Source organism: Candoia aspera, chromosome 1 (assembly GCF_035149785.1).
Source record: "Candoia aspera isolate rCanAsp1 chromosome 1, rCanAsp1.hap2, whole genome shotgun sequence".
In the NCBI taxonomy this organism is placed as follows: domain Eukaryota; kingdom Metazoa; phylum Chordata; class Lepidosauria; order Squamata; family Boidae; genus Candoia; species Candoia aspera.
The window spans coordinates 254,065,003-254,084,208 of record NC_086153.1 but is presented as its reverse complement, the minus strand read 5'-3'; positions in this window follow the sequence as shown (position 1 = coordinate 254,084,208).

Below are 19,206 nucleotides of genomic sequence, written 5' to 3'. Positions count from 1 at the left end.
AAACATTAGGAGGCTGATCTTGGTAAAGTCAAGTTCTTTTCAGGAAGTGAAGACGCTGTTCCATGGGCTGCACCCAATCCACTTGTCTTCTCCATCTTTTAAAGCACTTGTCCTTAGGCTGGGCCTTATCTTTTCACTGCAGTGTCCTCCTGATTTGAGCCTTTCTGAGGGGGCATTTCCTATATCGAGTGGTGATGTGTGTGTGTGGGGGGGGGGGGGGGGGAGGGTAGTGGAAGACCGAGAGCTGGAGCTACAGAATTATTGGTAATAGTTTGACTAAGGTTTCTGACCCACTAATTATTTTTCAATAGCAAGAAGTTTACCAGAGATATTGCTGAGCTAGCCCACTTGGCCCACCAGAAGTGAAGCTTTGTGCAAAAGGACTGTGAGCTCAGTTCGTTTTTGGTAGTCCAAATAATTTCCTGGGCTTCTGTTCCAAGCGCATGTCTTCTGCACCAGGTCTGGTTGGTGGTGTTTTTTTGGGGGGAATGCATTTTTTTACAAATCAAATTGGATCCCACAAGCTTAAAAATATGCCCATTCCTCTACTAGTTGAACCTCGGGGGGGGGGGGGGAATTTTTATTTTCTGGGAAGCAATGGTAGTCCCTTTCCTATTAAGGCACTATTCAGAGATAAAATCTACTGTACATTGTCTATTAAAGTCAATGAGAGCTCTCGTTTTATTTTCTTGCCAGCTAGTATTTATTAGGAAACCTTAAAAGACCTTAGTTCCATTTTACCTGTGAATTTCCCTTCTTCATACAGTGGCAACACTGAGTGCTTCGGTAAGAAAACCTGGACCATAGTGGAAAATTTGCAGATGTGATTTAACTGCACATCAGTGTTTCAGGAAGGTTTCTAGGGACAATGTCTGCCAATGGTTTCCTGAAAAGTGCTGGAATAAAAAACCCTCAGAAGAGTAGGTTTGCCCAGGCCTTTGCATCTCTCTCTTCCATAAGCAATATGGTCTCCCCACCCCCACCCCCACCCCCACCCCCACCCCCACCCCCACCCCCTTTCTTGACTCTTCCCTTTGACACACTTGCAGTGCAAGCAGATGCCTGACTACTCAGAAGTAGGCCCCAGGAGGGCAATTGATTTCAAGGGCTGCAACCCCATTGCAAAAATATTGGAGCTAATTTAACTTCAAGGCACTGATGTGCCCTTTGGTCACTTCTCAGTTTTCTTCATTGTATTAAGTAACATAAATAAACTCTGTACTAAGTTAAGATGCCTTCTAAGTTGTTCTTCAAAGAATTTGGTAAGCATTTCTGTTAATTGTGTTTGTTTGTTTTGTCAAGTGCTTTCCTGGGAGGTTCTCTCACTTGTCCAAACAAGTTTTCAGAAAAACTATGAGAAAAGGATCCCCGACCCAGCAAGGACCCCATACCTGGGTTGAAGGAATAGTTGCCTCAGGTGGAATGCTTTCCCAGTAGCATCTCTATTGCAGACAGCCTCCAAACTGGCAAGAATGGGAGCCCAGTCTGTTGGTGCCCCATTTCCCACTGTTCATTCCGTTTATGTAGATTTCTAAGATCCTCAGGATCTTTGCCTTGGAGAACATTAGGCTGAGGAATCCTCAGAAATAATTTGTTGCAGAGATTGTTGTAGAGACTTTGATGACACCTTACTGCATGGACATCCCCAGGTTCATTCCCCAGTACCATCCTACTGGGATGAAGGAGTCTTGGACATCCGCCCCTAGTCAGAGCAGAAGACACCGGGCTCCATGGACAGCAGCCAGACAAGCCAGAAATGGTTTCTGGAGATCTTGCATGCTTGGGGCCGGGGGTGTGAGCAGGCAGAGAGAAACTGAAATGCTGAAAGAACCAGGAGGGTAACTTAGCCCATCTCTTGGGCCTACAGCTAGGAGGAAGTCTAACCCTCAGAGACTTTGGAACTTACCTTTCCAGCCCCTGCTTAGGATCCAACTTTAACTACCCTCAATCCTTGCTGATTTCAACTGACTTGGAGTGAAAAGAATTCCCGAAGGAGACCGCGCTGGAGGAGGCGGGAGTGGGGTGGGGATTTTCCCGGGCCCCACACACGGACGGGGCTCCAGCTGATGTATCCTTCAGTACATGGTCAGACGGCTCGATTCTTTTCATTCTACTCCAAGGATTAGTTCGCCATTTGGGTTCCCTCCCACGGGTGCGCTGACTGAGCCCTCGACCTCAGTGGCGAGAGAGAAACTGGGGGAAAGAAATTCTAGGAGAAAAAAAAAATGGCTCAGGCAAGAGAGACAGAGGGCCAAAGGGCCCAGATTGTCTCACCCTCCCACCAGGACTGCTAAAGGGCCCCGGACTGCGGGGGGAAGGCAGTCCGCCGTCTTCTCTGGTTCTCGCCGGCTGCCCAGCCTTCCTGCTGCCTGTGCCTACGGCAATGTCTAGGCCCCCGGCGCTTTGCAACGGGGCGAAGAGGGTTACTCTGTCCCCGGAAGGCTTGTCCCTCCAGAGGGGCGGGCGCGCTGGCCCGCGACTTATCAGGCAGCCTGTTTGCCCGGTTGTTTGCAGTTGCTGCCATTAAGACTCGGGCTCCCTGCAACCCAGCAGGGTTCTTCAAGGAAGCGCTGGAAACGCCACGCTCCCGCCTGCTTATCTGGCTGTCAATAAAGGAGATGGCTCCGAAAAGCAGGGCCAGGTGCTGCCTTGCCTTCGCGCCAAGCGGCGCGGCCCTTCAGAAACCATTCAGGCGTGAAGCCAAGGCTGCTTGGCCGGGGCTCCGCAGCGCGCAAACAGTTCCCCGGCCAACGCCTGAGTGCCGCTCGCTTCGACTCCCCTCGGGGGCGGCCCCCGGGCGCGCGCCGGGCTGGGTTAGAATCAAACACCAACCACAGAAAGGCCGGGCCGGGCCGGGCCGGGTGTGCGGGGAACGGAAAAGAGAGGCCTGATTCCGACCCGCTCTGGATTTAACAGCAAATGAAACGATAGGCCCGGTCTTTTTCGACGTGCCCCTGAAAGGGGGGCGGAGGGCGCTAAAAGAGGGCCGCCCTCCTGATCTTTCGGACAGCTCAGCCACCTCCATTGGATCAGATAGCAATTTAATTACCCGTTGCTTTTCCCTCCCTCCTCCCCCCCACAACACATTTTCAGGCGATTTTCACCCTGTGTCACCCTAGTGCCGAGTGACAGGCAATAGGAACTGAAAACCCTTTTCTCTCCCCGCGCGTACGCGCTCACACTCGCAATCCCCTTAAGGCTCGCGTTGGAGAACGTCTGTGGACTCCTCTAAAGTAAAGCCAACCAAGAGGGCGCGCGGGATTAGAGCTGAAATGTTCTCCACTGATTTTCTAGTGGTTTAGGGGTGAGGTGCAAAGAATTTGCAAACTTTCCGCAATCAGCAACAGAGGAATCACCTTAATCAGAATTTGTGGGCTTGGCACAAGGAGGCCTGGGATCTCCCATTCTCTCTCTGATTCTCTCTCTCTCTTTCCCCCCATCCTCCGTTTGCAGGTTGATTCTTGTTCTTTTCCCTCTTTTCAACTGACTTTATTGCACACCATTTATAGCTCTCCAAAGCTGGCGCCGTGAAAGCTTCCCATTTCCAGAGTGACATTAGTGGGGAAATTAACAGGCCGTCTAGGTAGATAAAGCGCTAATGAGGGCACTGAGCCCGGAAAGAGGGAGGGAGAAAAGCGAGCGCTGCTTTCAATGGAGGCGTTTTGCTGCTCCGAATTTCTGATGGACAGAAGACTTGAAAGCTGTGAAACCTCTTTGAATGGGGTGTAAGCAAGAAGCAACAGTAATGTGTTACAAATTTATAAGCACTCTACATATTTGATTTACACTGTGATAGCCCCCCTTCTCCTCTTTCTTTCTGCAACCCCCCCCCGTGTGTTCACTTAGATGGAGCAATTCTCAGCGCGCACACGCACGCACACACGCGCACACACAAGCTGTAATAATGAGGTTTAATTCTCTATCCAAGCAGAACTTGAGCAATAATAATAAGCCCATCAGAACAATTTGTTTACTGGCATCGAACAGACGGCAAAATAAGGTCCGAGGAAGACTGGCTGCTCCAAACAGTTTAAAGGGGTAAAATGACTTCAAGCGAGTCAGAGAGAGGGGAAAACCTGAGAAGAGGCAAGGCTTGAATAGAAGGCACAAAGGTGAGGCTCCGGTAAAAGGACTCCGATGCTTTGTCCAAGGTATGTGGTTTTTAAAATCAGTTTTTTCCTAGAAGCAAGACTGATTTCAGAACAGAAATACTCCCAGCTGTCACCGGAGCTTTATTTTTTGTCACATAGAAGTCCATTTCTGTTTTATCTACTTAACTGCCTACGTACCTTCCCTATTTACCTTGCAGGTTAACTTTTAGGATGAGACTTAAAGTAGGCTCAGTAATAAGAGGAAGAAACTGCTGTTTTCCAAGAGATAAAACATAGGGGGTTAATATATTATCCAACTCGGATTAAAATCAATGACAAAACTTTCATCAGCTGTAATTGGTCAGGGTAGCTGTATTAACAGTCTCCGTCCAACCCTCCACTTACAAAATTGCAAGATAATTTAATCAGTAATTCTATTCTCTTTGCATGTTGTTAGCCAATAACCTTCCCCCTCCCAATTTTACCATTGCCTGGTATAATTTTGTAATTCTGGCAAATCTTGGCATTGCTCTCATTCCTGTCCTAAATACATGATGAGAAAAATCACTTTTTCTGAAACTTGAGGGACCAGATCATAGGTGTCCAGCATCCATGTAAAGGCTGTGGGTTTAAAGTTTTGGGGCCTAAGAACCCTTGTTAGGGTAAGTGTCCTATTGAATTCATGGGGATTTCTGTGGAAATATATCTTGCTCCCTCTGTAAGGGGAAATATATCTTGCTCCCTTCCCTAAGCCTTTTGGAAATGGAAAATGGGATTCCTTTCTAATTGTGTCTTTTTTTGTTTAGTTTCGTTTTGTTGGGGGTTGTGTGCATCTGGTTATTAAATAAAATTGAGGCAAGGAAGAAGAATATTCAGGGCATCCTAGATATGAGCAGATAATGAGATCCTTGTTGTCCTCACACAGATGTAGTCCAAAAAAGAGTGTAGCTAGGAATACCATTCCGCAAAGAAGTCGTTTGAAACTCCGAGATCCCCACATTCTGGTTTGTCAGCTATTTCAGGAGAGATGGAAAGAAGGATGGATGGAAAACAGGATAGATAGGTACCTTTTTAAAAAAAAAAGAAAAATTAGAATGATTTCTATGAAATCTTGAGTGTGTACACTCCAGCAAATGCATACAATTACATCTTTAATTTAAGATTTCTTCTGGGGGAAGGGGGCATCAAGCTAAGGGAAGAAGAAAAGTGAGATTCTTCACGTTGAGCTTTGCTCCATTCTACCCTGCCTCCTTCAGGATTCTTAATGGTATTATTTTGGCTCCGAAGTGATCCAGGCTTATCTGGCACCCTCTCCTTCCAATCTCCTCCGCCCGCAAAACCTCCCACAATTTCTTAATAAACATGGTGCTGGCAAATGTTGCTTGATTTGTTTTTCTGCCCCACGTCCCCGAGCATTTGTGCCCCCCCCTTTCCCTTTTTTCTCCCCGGACTGAGACATTAGCTGAATTCCCTGGGGGTGATTGGATGCAATTCGCTGAAAGTCGACAGGCACGTCCTGGATGTTAGAAATTCACTTTTCCTCGACGTGACAAGACTGAGTTCGATCTACAATTGCATTTGAAAGGGCAGCGAGCGGAAAGATCTCCCTATTATTAATGCTTCTTCTCTCCTTTAGCAAAATAACAAGATACTTCATTTGCACACACACACAGACACACGCACACCTTTAAAAAGAATAGGGGAAAAATGCCTCGACCCTCAGTGAATCTAACAATTAGAAGCTCTTGCCCCATCATTTGCAACCAGGCAGGAAGGAAATAAAATAAATAAAAAATTAAAAGGAAGAGGTGAAAGTCTGTTTTCTCCGAAGGTATCGAAGTTTTCCCAAAGCGACCATGTGATCCAGTTGACTTTAAAAAAAAAAAAAACTTTAAATCTTGAATAAGATGTGAGTTGTAACAAGGGGATTTGCGCTTACTCCTTGACCCTTGTAATTGGATTAAATATAGACTGAGACGTACAAAACAGACCAAGATTGACACCTGCCAACTGGGCTTCCTTATGATTGATTGTGATGCTTCGTGCTGGCAACAATAATGAAATAAATTGTATGGATAAAGCAGTGCGTTTGTCATTTCCGTGCCATAAGAAAAAGGGAGGTAGAGAGGCTGGCAAGCTGTTAGCTGACAGCCCAATACCGAGCGGGCACGTTTAAAGAGCTAAAACAAGGAGACCAGTCGCTGACAGGACAAATGATAACTTGTCACAACCTTCTTAAATCTTCAAGTTTGTCAATTAACATATAGATTGCTCTTCCGAGGTTAAAAAAAAAAAAAAAACGCCACGCACGAGCCCAGTACTCTTGAAACCTCGGGAGGCGCCAATATGGCGTCGTGGCTTCCTGCTTTCCCAGGCAGCGAGTCCTCGAGAGAGAAGCAGCCCCAAAAAGTTCATTTCGGGGGCTGCCTTCAAAGGCACCCAACTTTCCTAGACAGGCGCGGAGGATCTGCAGGAAGCCCGCTCGGATGGCAACGGCGCAGCCACTTAGCAGGATAATGAACAGCAGATGAACCAGAGGGAGGCCTCCCGGGAAGGCGTTTAAGCCACCCAAAAAGGCTTGCTCCAAGCGTGTGCTGGGAAGGAAGAGGCAAAGTTCGCGCAGGCCGTACAGCCCAGCGCTGAGCGCCACGGGGTTTTTGGAGGAGTTCAAGCTAAAGGCGCCATTTGACCTTGGCAAGAAATAAAAAAGGAGTAGCGGGGGGCGGAGACAAGAAAGCTGCACTGGTCCCCCTCTAGCACCGAGGTTCTCCGGGGGAGATGGTGCCTCTGCCTTATCCCGCGCGCGTGGGAGAAAAGGCCCCATCGCCGCCGCCACCCGATTTCTTTCGTGAGCGCCCCGGTTTCAGCGAAAGCTGTTCGGAGGATTGCAGAGGCGCCGCGCTTCGCGCCACGCTGCAGGCCACGCCCTCCCGAACTTGGCAGCTCCTCGCGGCGGTCAGCGCAGCGGGGTTCCCTCTTAGCCTGCCCCCCAAAGAGCCTCCAGGGCAGCTGATTCCGCCGTTTGTTTTAGGGACGAGAAAGCAACCTCGTTTGCAGCGCCAGGCAAACTCTGCCTCAGTTATTTCCCTTCGCCTGTGAGCATTTTCTCCTTCGAGCCTACTTCAGCTATGCCTCGCTTAGGCCGAGGGAATCCTGCCGTCGTTTTCTCTGCCAACCTTCCTAACTCCGAGTCCTCCGGGGTGAGGCACAAGGGGTTCCCTTGCCCATAAGAGGACCTGCCTGGGACTCCATCGTCCCCAAGTCCCACGTGCCCAGAAAAAGTAGCCTCTCGTCCGTAGCCTTCAATAGCCTGACTAGCCAACTCCTTTTGCAACCTGCCTAAAGAGTGCGTTTAGAAAAGATGGCCAGCGTTTAATGCTTGTTTGAGAAGTTCCCTTAAATATCCTGACAGTCCTCTCCTCTGCCTTCACTCTGCCCGAACTAGTCGCAAATGAGTTTGGGTGAGGAGGGCCATCAGGCCGCTCTTGGGAATGAAAGGCAGCATTCATCACAGTCCTTCTCCTGGAGGCATTCAGCTGCAAAAGGACGACTTACCTGATTCAGTGTGTTCCCCCCCTGACTAAAAGACGTCTTTAACGAGCCTATAGTCCACTGCCTTTGGTGCCTGTGCTTAATGGTAATGCTGCAAGGTTAGAGTTCCTGTAAGCCAATCCACAAACCGGTTAAGGTGGGGGGGGGATTCTTCTTAACGAGGAGAATTCTTTTGGAGGCAAAGAATGAGTTTTCGGGGGCAAAGCGGCGCTAGAGTTAATTCAAATTCGAAAGTAAATTCCATTGACCTACTTCTGAACGGGATACAGAAGATTGCACAGGGAGGCAGCAAAGCCCATCAGCTGGCTTGGACATACAGCCTGTTGGAATTACTTCTGAATAAGCCTACAGAAGTTTACACTGCCAACCTCCAAGATATTCATGTACTTTGGATTATTGACTCTAGTTTCCTTGTGGCTTTTGAGTCTTTGATGAATAACTCCTAATATTTTTGTGACTTCAGTTTGCACAGCATAAACATACTCCTTCACTAGCGCTGCAATAACAGTAATGATATCCCCACAGCTGATGGCTGGATGATTCTAGAAAGTGCTAGGAATCGCTAGTGAGAAAACGGCCAGACAGAAAAGGGGAAGGGAGCAATTATTGGTCCAATGAAAAATCAAGGTCCGTAACATTTGGCCTTTATCCAGTACCCAATTTGAGGGTGGGGGGGGGAGGCTTTCTTCTTCCCCAATAAAATGGAACAAAAGAGCAATGGAAGGCATGTTGTTCCAATGCAATGACAAGGCTGCTCCATTTTCCAGCCTAGTGGACTATTCTGACAGACCTGGATTGAGCAGGTTTCACAGGGGCAGCTGCTACGTAGGTCTACTGCAGTGAAGCCATCAAAGAATGTTGTGGCACATTAAAGGCTCACTCATTTACGATGATGTAAGATGGTGTAAGCTTCCGTGGAGTATAGCCTGCTTTGTCAGAGGTCCAGAGCACAAGCTTTCATCAGCTTAGTGTGGAGCAGGAATGTACATACCCCCACCATTTGGGTGAGGGAGAGACAGTAAAGAGGTCAGAGGGAAGGGAAGTGTAGAAAGTGCAACAGAGTATCCCATGCAATAGTCAGATATAGAGGGAATCACCTAGAAGCTGCAGCAGCAAGGCAAAGGAGGGCTGGCCTGGTGAATTACACTCATCTTTGAAAGGTAGGACAAAGAATTTTTGTGGTTGTAAGGACAATCCAAGGAATAGAAGCATCTTAGCTGTAGTCAGCCATCATAGATGGCAAAGACACATTCCACAGGGACCGGTGAGCATCTGGCAAAATGTTAGCTTGAGGTGCAGCTCTGCTTTACAGCGAAGTCCACTGACACTAATGAGGCTATTTTCCAGGAAATGGCTGAGTAAGGCATGTCCTTAAACTGGACCAATATGTAATAATTTGGCCACCCACTAGCACTCACTACTGTCTGCCCAATGCTACAACTTAGTTCCTCCTAATCTGGTGACCTTCCAACATGTATGGATTTCAGCTCCCAAAATTCCCTGCCAGTATGGTTGTTGAGTATATTACTGGGCATTCTGAGAGTTGTAGGTCTGGCAGGCACCACGGTGGGAAAAACATATAGGGGCTATTTCAGACAGGTGACTTCTTTTCATCTGGTCTCTTCAGAAAAGTTGGGTCTAGGGTCTGCCTTTGGTGGCCCGGTCACAGAGGTGGAATCATCTGAGGTCTCTCAGGGATACAAATGGGAGGAAAAAATCCAGGAAAACAGCAATCACAGTCTTAGCATATAGAGTTAGTAGCTCTATTAGGACTATTCACAATTTGAGTCCTGACTGTGATTTGACTCATTGTAAATCTAGTTCATTGGTTTTCTGGATATTTTATTCTTATAATCGAGACTAAAGGTGTACACCACAGCAAAGTTTATCTGAGAGCAGGTACTGGGAAGTAATCACACCGTGTTCTAGCAAAAAGATTGTGGATTTCCAATTCTCAACAAGAAAGAACAGAATCTGCATTTGAAAATCATCATAAACAGGTCAGTTCCAGCCCATGGTCCCTCACAAATCTGTCAAGATAAGAGTCAAATCCCAGAATGATGTGAATTATATTATCCTCTCTTTTCCATTTTTAAAATAATTGCCTTGTTTTCCTAATTTAGCCCAACTTCATTTTTTTGGAAAATTAAAAAATAGCTGTATATCTCATTTCTAAAATTTAAATGCTAAAAGAGATTTGAATTAGGATAAAGAAGAAGGAAGAGGAGGGAAATATGAGGGGGAAAGGGACAAAACAGAAGTTCCACCAAATTAGTTTAGCTTGCCTGCCTTCCCCAGTGACTGCATCTATTAGCATTATAATCTCAAACACCATTTTTTTATGTAACACTATTGTTAGTAAATCAACTCCTCAGGTCCACAGAGACATTGACCCCTGGCAATTCAGTGAAAGTGTAATTATCTCCCTGAATCTTGGACAGATTTAAGAGATTACATTGCAACTAAATCTATATCAATGCTAATTTTTTTTCCTAGACTCCAGGTGCCAGGCACTAGGAAATGGTGTGCCTGCCCAGCAGAACGATTTACAAAGAGGAAAGGGCTTGCTGTGGAGAAGGCCAAAAGAAATGGAACCCCCCATAAAATTATACCTATTTGGGTTTTGGGGGGGTTTTGTTTTTGTTTTGCTACAAAACCTGGTTCTTATAAGGCAAAGTTAAACAAAGCAGCTATGCTAAATTAGCGTTAAATAAAGGGGAGTTTAATGCTCGGCTACAGTCAACTGGTGTATATTTGATGGCTAATTGTCTATCAAAATTAAAGAGAAAAGAATAAATGATTCGTTATAAGAAGGTGTTAAAAGCTCCAACAAAGGGAGACATTTCACAAACATAATATATTTAGATGGTGAATTTGAGCCTTTTGGAAGTGGAAGCAAGAGTTTTATGTAGGAGGGTGCATTTAAAATGTCAGGAGCTGGCTTTTTGATCGAAAGAAAATCAGCGCAGGAAAAGAATCTACTGAGAAACGTCACATTCATAATCTTTCATCTTTAATCATTACATCTGTCATAGAAGAGTAAAGAATGCTAAAGCAATGGAGAAAAGGCTGCTTCGGAAGTTTATACGCTCTTCAGGCAGAAGGCACAAGTCCCCTTGGCGTGAACGGGAGCAACACAAGCTGTAATGCCACCGAGAAACCCAGTTCACTGCAAAGCGCCCCGCACCCAAGTGCTTAGCGCTGGACCTCTGCGGCAGCGTCTGACGTCGGGGAAGATCCTTGGGACTCAGGAGGTTTCAAAATATTCAGGACGGGGTGGGAAGGATGGGGAAGCAATTTGGTGGGATAAATATGCTTTTAAAAAGAAAAAAAGAAAAAAGAATTGTTCTCACTCTTTTCCTCCATTGGTTCTTCTTTCAATTGCCCCCACCCAATGAAATAAAATAAAATGCAAAACCAATAAAGGAAAGCACCTGTACCCATATCTGAAACATTTTGGAAGGCAACGGAGCTATTTTTAAAAAAAAATCCAGCTCAATCTAAGCACCCTGAGCACTACTTAGTCTTTCTAGTATCTCCTACTTGAACCAAAGGAATTACTAGTGCTAAACTTTAGCTGGATGCTCCTCAAGAAAATTAGAATTAATAATTAGAAAACTAAATAAACAAATCCTCCCTTCAACTTTATTAGGGAAGAAAGCTCAACAAAACACAACTATAGGGAGCGGAGGATGTTCTCCAAAGTGTCAACCTTTGGTGAATTCGACACTTCTTTTTTTTCGATCTGCATTTAAAAAAAGAGTCTGGCTGAATGCTTTCGTTGGAGTAAATGTAAGCGAATCCATGTATGAAAAAAAGCCTCCAGACTAAATGATGTAGCAAGAAGGACAAACCGTCTGGAAAATGGACTTATGGAGCAGCAAGAATATACACACACCCCCCCCCAAATGTCTTTGACAATTTGTGTCCTGCAGAAACTATCCTGAAGATAATCGAAATTATTACAATTCATTTCTGCATTACTTTGAATATGAACACTCAAATAATGAAATCTTAGTAACACAGCCCAAACTTAATTTATATCATGGCATTGTTCTAGCTCTTCTTTTATGCCAAGCGTTCCCTAGAAATTTTGTGCTAATGTTCAGTTGTGTAAGTCATTGCATTATTCATATGGGGCGGGGGGGGGGGGGAAGGGGAGAAGCATATTTTCTCCTGATTTTCTTTCCCAGTAAATGGCATTCTCTGAAACTTCGAAGTGTGGGTGGAAATGAAACACGAGTAAAAGAGAGCAGTTTCTGATATGTAAGGATGGGTGTGGGTGTGAATGTTTAACCTCCTCCCTCCGTCTTGCCTGCCTCCCTCTAAAGCGAAGCTCTCTTACCCGGTCGTTTCAAAACCAGCTTCACTCTGATCTCGCTTAAAAAAGAACCTGCTTCGAAGAAAGGTATCATATTTTTCAAAAGGGAAAGAAAAAAGAACACAATTTTCAGCTTTTAGTCGTCGAATAACTTGCTTGAAAAAAGTGCGAAGGAGAGCTTTGTGTTATTCAAGACACCTCCACAGTCAAAAGCAGACCTCAGAAATTTAACAGCAACGATAAATGCCTGGAGGGCGAGCAAAATTATCGTCCCTCACCTTTCTTCGCGGGTTTTCCGAATCATTTGTATATTAAATTTGGATAGACCCAAGAAATTCATATTTTTTTTACTAGTTCCAGGACACGTATTTATTATCAGTATATAGGATCACAGTTTTCCAGACGGAGATGTATAGTTTTAATACATAAAGTGCATACAGTATGCACGAAACAGATGAGATGAGAAGAAAGGAAGGAAGGAAAGAAGAAAGAAAGAAAGAGAAAGAAAGAGAGAGAGAAAGGAAGAAAGGAAGGCAGCTTGCTTGCCCGGGGTCCCGCCCGCTTTGTTTTGACTGTGCGCTGCTTTGGGCAGACTTCGTGGTCCTTTACTTGAGCGCAGAGTTCAAGAGGTCGTGAACTCGGCGCCGACATTACTTCTTACGAAAAGGGGAAGTTTAAGAAACGAAAAAGTCGGGGTCCTTCTTCGGCTGTTTAGTTTCTTCCGCCGTTAGAGAACATTTATTTTAGTTATGGAGAAAATCTAAATGCTAGGAAGATTAGACCGGCGATCAGACCACAAACCCGGTCCCTTCCTTCGCCCGCCCCATAATATATCCCCCCCCCCGCCCCGTCAGGAGCGTAAGCATGTACATATTCTTTTTCTCTGTCACATTTGCAAACTAGATCCGGGGCAACGTGTCCAAATTAAAGATGGACCACTATACATCCTTGAACAGCCTTAAAAAAAAGAGAGGACCATCTGGTAATTGTCTTTCTTTAGATCTTCCCTTAATTATGCTTTTAATTAAAGATGGTTCAAGGCATTGGACCACATGAAGGGCAGTAATTACAAATTACATTACAAATTCAACAGATGTAGATGTATCTGCTGGGAGTGTGTGTTTGTGTCCATATTGGGGTTGGGGGGGGGGCGCGGAGGAAGGTTCAGGAATATAACATGGACTAAACTTGGAGGGGGGAAGTAATCCGGTGCCCTGAGAACAGAAGCACATTTTAAACATTATTTTTATTATGCAGACTCTCGCCAGGATTTAAGTTCTCTGTCATGATTGTTTTCATATTTCTTTGACATCTATTGATTCAGAGGCAGCTGCGAGGCTTTGTCACAAGAGAGAAGAGCCGTCACAATATATTAGCTTGACAGCAAAACTCAAAAGACGGAGAAGGCCAGAAGAAGCATGACGGCGGACACGTGACTTAGGGCTGTGGGCTTCCAACTATGTACGTATGTGTGTATGCGCGCGCGTAATACACCCGCGCGCGCACACCCGCGTGATCTTGGGGAAAAAATGACCAAGGCGGCAGTAGCAACACACTCTTTAACGAACCAGCACTACAGCTACAATATCAACCTCTTCCGCCCGCCGCCCACTCCCCCGCCCCGCAATTTTTCTTATGTTGTAATTTTATTGCAGAATTAAGCGTTCTGTCTCAGATAGAAGGCGACTATCACAGAGTTTGTCTGGAAGTATTTTCATCCCCCCGCCCTCCATCTTTCCTCCCCTCCACTAATCTATTTGGAAAAGGGCGCCCTGGAGGGAAAATGCTCAACTCGTGACGTTGTTTTACGGAAATCAAACGGGAAATGGTTTTGCATTAATGTGCCGGCAAAAGGAGTCAAGCCCTACTTTGATCTTAAAGAAGTAATCCAGGAGTGTTCATAATTCGGATAAATCGGTTTCATTTGGGTCGAGTCTCTGGATTTGAACTCCTGATGATCCTTGATACATTAACTCGAATCCCAGTCTGAGTGTTTGTGGGGATCCTAATAAGGTTTCTTAACCTGAGAAGACATGTAAGTCAGTGTAGGTTAATCCTTAAACAGGAAAAGGCAAAAATGACTAGTTCTTCAATTTTATTAATTTTGACATTTAGTCATGCTAAAATAAAGGTGGGTAGACTGAGGGGGAAACAAATCAATTGACACATCCGAGCAGTTTACAGAGAAGACCCTTTTGATTTCAAGAGGTGCACGTGTCCATTTTGAGGATTTAAGAGTTGGATTTCATTGGTTTAAGCAACCTGGGCTGCTCGGCTTACCTGTCTGACTTTCCCCTGACCTGGGGAAAATCCGGAGCCCAAGAAAGTATGGATACAGTACGCGCCTTATGTAGTGTATTTCTGGTTCAGTGGGCAGATCCGCTGAACCGCACCCAGGATCTCTCGATTTGTTCTCTCCCCCCCGCCGCCCAAGTCTTTCTTCACTTCAAAGTCTCTCCCCGCTTCCTTCTGCAGTTCTAAATACAATACCTCGTATGTAGATTTCGAGCAGGTTTGGGCAGGAGATCAGAACTATTGCAAGCGAGAGTGACTATTTAAAAAGCGCACATTGCGCTTAATCTTGGAGGGGAAGGGAAAGGAAAGGCAGAAAACCCCACTCCACAATCCAAACTCTGTAACCGGGCCGCGGCTTGGTTTCTGTTTGGCCGATCATCCCGGCCACTTCGCTCTCCGCCTCGCCCGGGAGCGTCAGCGCTTGGAATGGGCGGCGGGGCATCGCTGTCCAACTTGATTAAGCCCAGGCGAGGCGCTGCGTCTCCAGATCAAGCTGAGCGGCGTTTACCTTTCGCTAAGCGGCTGTCTGCCGCTGGTCGCTTCGGGCAACGTGGCTGCTGCGGCGGCAGCGGCTGCGGCCTGACCTTGTTTGCACATGCCCACCACAGGTGCAGGGGCGCCCGGGCAGAGACGGTGCGCGCCTTCCCACTCAGAGCACGCCACGCCTCCTGACTTCCAGACCCTGATGAAGTGATCCGAGCTCTAGGCAGGCGGATCCGATCGGTCTGACGTTGTTCCTGAGGGAAATGGAGACGTCGGTATGGCTGACCCGGTGTGAGAGAAAGTCGGCATGGGTGTATCTAGAAGCAGGTTTTGGTCTGGCCCTTCACGCTATCTGGGATCTTGCACTGAAAAGGGACTCTTGGGTAACCCTTGGTTTCAGATCTGGAACAGATTCTGGCTAGGACACACATCTCTGGATCCTTGCTACTCCTTCAAAAAGCTTTAGAATCTTCACTATATTTTGCCCTGGTTAGAATCTACTCCTGTTATCTTAGACATACAGGTAGGAAATACATACCGAAATATAATTATCCCAAAGGGTATCAAGTGAGCCTAAAAGTAGCAGTTGGGTTTATTCCAATTCTCTTGTTCCATCCAGATCAAAACAAAACAAAACAAAACAAAACAAAACAAAACTTTCAATCTGATCAGACTATATCAGTATAATTTCCATTCTCGTTTGCATCTTGGAAAATTTTATCTCATTATGGAACTGAGTGAAAAACATCTTGATTACACATTAGCTCTGCGCCCCCAGGTGAAGACAATTTAGCTGAATTTGCTTTGTAACATTTTTCACATCACAAAAGCCTGGAGTAATTGACAAGCTACTGCCTCTATTAAAAAAAGTGCCAGGAGGATAACCTAAATCTACCTGTTCACTTAACAATTGTCCTAGCCTTTTCTTGCATTGAAAGACACTTATTTAGAAGTATGGACCAACTGAATTTATCAACAAATAAGTCGATATAGAAGTGCACCCATTACCTACATGTTGGACCATGTCAGTCATTCCAATAACACCAGCGGATATTATTTTCAGCACAAGGCGCCAATCTGATCTGGCTACCATCTGAAAAAAGAAAAAAATGGGTGAATTGTATTGCTTAATTTCTATAGAAAACACCCAACTCTGCTAGGTGGGAAAATACAATTTCAGATGGAGAAACTGCTGCATAGTCCCAGATATGACCAGAAGTTACTCAGGAGAGACAAGTGGAAGTTCTTCTGCCCATCTTCAGAGACAGTATTTATTCATACATGCAGAGACTAAGAATGAAAAAAAAAAAACAATCTTCCCCCATCCTGGTATTCTCCAGATATTTAGGACTATAATTTTCCAAATTCACAGCCTGAATCTGAGAGATGACACCTTATTACATGTAGAAAACACCAGATTATGGAAGGCCAAGCAAAGCCTCGTCAATAACCATAGTAAGGGAAGGATAATTATTTGCTTTTATAAATACAATGATTTCATAAGGAAATTTAATAATGCATAAACATTAAACATGGCCTCTAAATAATCTCCACTGACATCAGTGGAATATTTTTCTGAATTAACAAAGTTAGGACAGGAATGGTGCTTAATGCAAATCAATAAAAAGCATCTGAAATGGGGGACAGAGGTGTCAGCTTAATTTCCTACCTCACTCACAATTTGCTTAACGTAAAAGTGTTTACAAAATATTCTAAATGTAAAATAATGAGGTATGGATTATTATTAGATTTTTTGTGCCTAAGGAATCAAAATGCAATAGTAATAGTAATAGTAATAATAGATGTAAGTGATAGAAAGAAATTACGCCAGTGTTCCTATTGCATGCCTACATTGAAGTAAGTCATGACTTCACCCTCCCTCCTGAATCAGTTTCACTGGAGGTGTCTTTTCAAGCCTAGTTTCTGTGAATGGGGATCTCCTGCTTGCAGATTCCCTCCTCTTTCTTTTAGAGGATGTTATGGTATTCTTAACCTGGGAAAGCCTGTTTCATGCACATATTTAAAATCAGTTTGTTGCAAATTAATCACCCTTAACTCCTCTCACCATCCTGATAGACTAATTCAAGAATGGATGCCCAATGTGCAGTTATGTTTGAGATATGAATACTAACTCTGATTAAGTGATTGCTAATATGAAGCCATCGATGTTATGTTTAAGATTAATTGATGAAGTGAAAGCAAAGTGAAAGCATGTGTTCTTCTGGATGTGTTGTGTATGGTCTTGGACAATTTATGGTAGCAAGTACATTCTTTGTTTGTCATATTCATGTCAGTTTTTCTATGCAGAATCAAGATCTTCTGTTGTAAATCCCGCCACAAACAAGATTAGCTTTAGTCTTCAATCTTCAACTGCTAGAATATCTATCTGTCTATCCATCTATCCAGCCACATGGTTAAGATGACTACATTTTACCACATATTCCATCAAGAATATCAAACGATTGAAATGCTGATTTGGACAGGAGCTTTTGGCAGGTACTTTATCTTAGTGTTTTACCTTCTTTTGCTTAATCAGTCATATGACTGTGTATTGTCATTGTATTCCAGTTTCAAAGCACTAAAAACAATGTACAAAAGTTATACTTTGGTGCAGATCTAATGACAAAACAATCAAATGGAATCTATGGTTATTTGGCCATGCTCGACTTCTCTAGCAAACCAGAACTCCCATTGCTGAAGACAACCAATTTGTCTTTGAAAGAGAGAGACAATGATAAAGCAACCAGCTGTTCTATGCAGAAATTTGGTACTCTGGTGTGGAGGCAGTGAGGACAACTTCCTCCTCCTATTTTCCATCCAAATAACCTGAGGTGGCTTCAGGTGAAAGAAGGTAACTGGCCCAACGTCACCCTTTAAGCTTTAGTGGTTGAGGAGGCCTAAAACCTGGCTGTCCCTGCTTTTAGTCCAACACCTTCACTACTTGTATTAAGGCAATACAGCTCTTGAGGCAAGTCTCATGGTTATAAATGGGGCTTATCCAGGTTTTGTCTTGAAGGGAGACAGACAGCAAAGTCTGATTAATCACCTGTTGTGTTTCATGAGGACTAGAAAATCAAAACAAAGGACTTTGTTTTGGCTAGAGAGTGCATAATTGTCAGCCCTGTAAGGTAGGCCAGACTAAGACACCAATGCCATATAGGTCAGGACTACTTTTATTGTAACAACTATAGTAACAGAATCTTGCAACCCTGAATGTGCTTCCCCCCTTTCACTTCCTTTTAGTGTGAACTAGGAAGGGGCCTGTCTGAGATGTTTATTCAGCCTAGTTTCTTGGAATGGGTTCAAGCCCTGCTTATCTGATTGTTGCCTTGCTAGTGGCTCTTCCTCCTGTCCTCAAGGCCATTCCTTATGTCCTCTATAATAATGAGGTAGTTGTTGCCTTGTTATCCATCCATGCTTTGTTGCTAGCATTCCTGAAATGAGCTTTGCTCAAGAGACAAGGATGGGTATGCAGCTGGAAGGGATGGGGACAGCCTCCATTAACCCCCTGTTTTAAAACAGCTGCTGAAGTTGAGATCCAAAGGGCCGCCCATCTCATAATGGCAACATGGGCAAGGAACTAAAAACAGACTAGGAACTACCATTAGGTGAGTTGGGAGGGTGTCACATGCACATCTGGCTTTTCCTACCAATCTGGAATGGGAAGGGTTACAGGTATCAATCTGCCTACAAAAAAGATAGAAGAGATGTGACCCTGAACTTGATTGTGTCTTTCACTTCCAGTCAGTGGGTGGAAACAAATGGAGTCCTCCTAGATACATAAGTAATAGATGGAAATTTTAAGGGAGTGATACCTATTATTTCTATTTCTATTTCTATTTCTATTTCTATTTCTATTCATTTATTTTTAATACCTATCCTAGTTCAGAATAATTTATGGGTGGTGTTCAGATGGCCTTTAACTTCAACCGTTTGGTTTAGATCTGTTTAATGTCAAAGGTATTACTACACTGTGGACCTTCAAACCATTCTGAAAAAATGGAAGGACATATTAACAGCTAATAGTCACTGGAGATTTACAAGAAACTGAGACTGGCTAAGAGAAAAATCACTTCTAAGATCTCCCTGAGGAAATACACAAGAGGCAGAAGGAAAACTTAGTGCCATCCACCCATCTCTGTGACCAACCACACAAAGTTATGAATGCCCACTCCCTTGCTGAGTTACGTACAGAGAAGCCTTGTGTATATTCTTCCTCCCTCTGTTCCCTTTTCTCAATTTAATTCAAACTTCTCTAGAAAAGAAGATGGAATGTGAAAAAGGAAAAATAATAACAGAATAATTCCAGACTCTCAGGCTCTATCTAAACCATCAAAGCAGCCAAAAATGGATGGATATACAGTATGCATAACAAACAAATACAATACCATCACATTCTAATTTATTTATTTGTTGGTTGGTTCAAGTGAATCATAACATTAGGTTTCAAGTGATTCTACTTCC